The following is a 1,354-nucleotide window of genomic DNA, read 5'->3' on the forward strand; positions in this document are numbered from 1 at the left end:
CCCCCTGCCCCCCCCGCCACTGCAAAATCGCTCTCCCGGTGGTGACGTGTGCCCAGCTCCTCAGCTCTGTGAGTTTGCTCGTGGCTGCTGATGCTTTGCAGGCAAGAAAAACTGCTCCGAGGAAGCCTGGCTCTGCTGCCGGTGCCTTGGTGTTGCTTTGGATGACGGGGTCCAGTGATGGTGCGATGCAAGGCAGGCTGAGCATCCCAGACAAAGTCATTGTGCTCAGAGATCTGATGCAAGCCCACTGCAAAGAGGAAAAAACCCAAGACCCTGCGAGCATCCGAGGAGAAAGCCCAAGCACAGGGTGCCCAGCCTACCTCCCTCTAGGGGAGGATGGAGACATCAAGCGTGGTGCAGCCGGTGGGCAAGAAGGGGCCAGTGGAGGAGTTTATGAGATCATGGGGGCGATTAAAGAGCTCTCTGGTGTGGACACAAGTGCTTGGCCCAGCAGGCAGTTAACCCATCGACGCCTTGGAAGCAAATTTAAACCAGCCGTGTGTTTCTGCTCTGCGTAAGCAATTAGCATCACATGGCCATGGTGATTTTCATCTGGCACCTGCATCCAAAGCCAATTTAGCATGAAAACGCTCAGTGTGTAAACACAACGAGAATAGCCTCTTAGCTCCTGGGCCCTCTCTCCTTGACGTGACATTCAGTATTTACAGAGGTTGGGGCTTTTTTACACCACAGCAGGGAACTAGGCAGATTTCTCTGAAATCAAAGCATGATGACTGTTTTGATGCCCAAAATGACCGCTTCCGCTTGGTTAATATTGGGCAAATATTGACTCGTGGCTACTACGAGTCTGTTCCTTCACTGATGAATGCTCAAGGCTACTTGGATAAACAAATGATTTCTCATGAATATTCTTATTTGAACACATCCCTAGAATAATAACATGCCCTGTATATATTCTCATTATGCTTTTTCTTCTGTTGACCGTTTGAGGTGACATTGTGTGGCACTTTGTTAGTGCAGAAAAGGAGTGTCCCCTTGTGGGGGTCGCTTGTCCAGGGCAGGGTTCAGCTGTGCAATTCTTGGTCTCCGCTTGACCCTGAGCAATAGGGAAAAAAAAAAATCAGAATTACTACTCTTGCGCAAGGGAGGGGACGAGCATCCAGCACAGTCCTGGCCATGCGTTGTTTTCTTTATCATTAATCTAAGGCCTGATAACGCTGGTGGCCACAGCCCAGATGTGCAGGGGATTAGCACCTGGACTGCTCCCAAGCCCACACTCTTCCACGGGTGAGAATGGCTGCTCGGTGCTTGGCTCGTGGCATCTCCCCCAGCTCCAGGAGCTCCGCGGCTGCCTGTGCGCCTCTTGCCGAGGCCTGAGGAGCGACTGTCAGCT

Source organism: Egretta garzetta, unplaced genomic scaffold, assembly GCF_000687185.1.
Source record: "Egretta garzetta isolate BGI_Z169 unplaced genomic scaffold, ASM68718v1 scaffold60, whole genome shotgun sequence".
In the NCBI taxonomy this organism is placed as follows: Eukaryota; Metazoa; Chordata; class Aves; order Pelecaniformes; family Ardeidae; genus Egretta; species Egretta garzetta.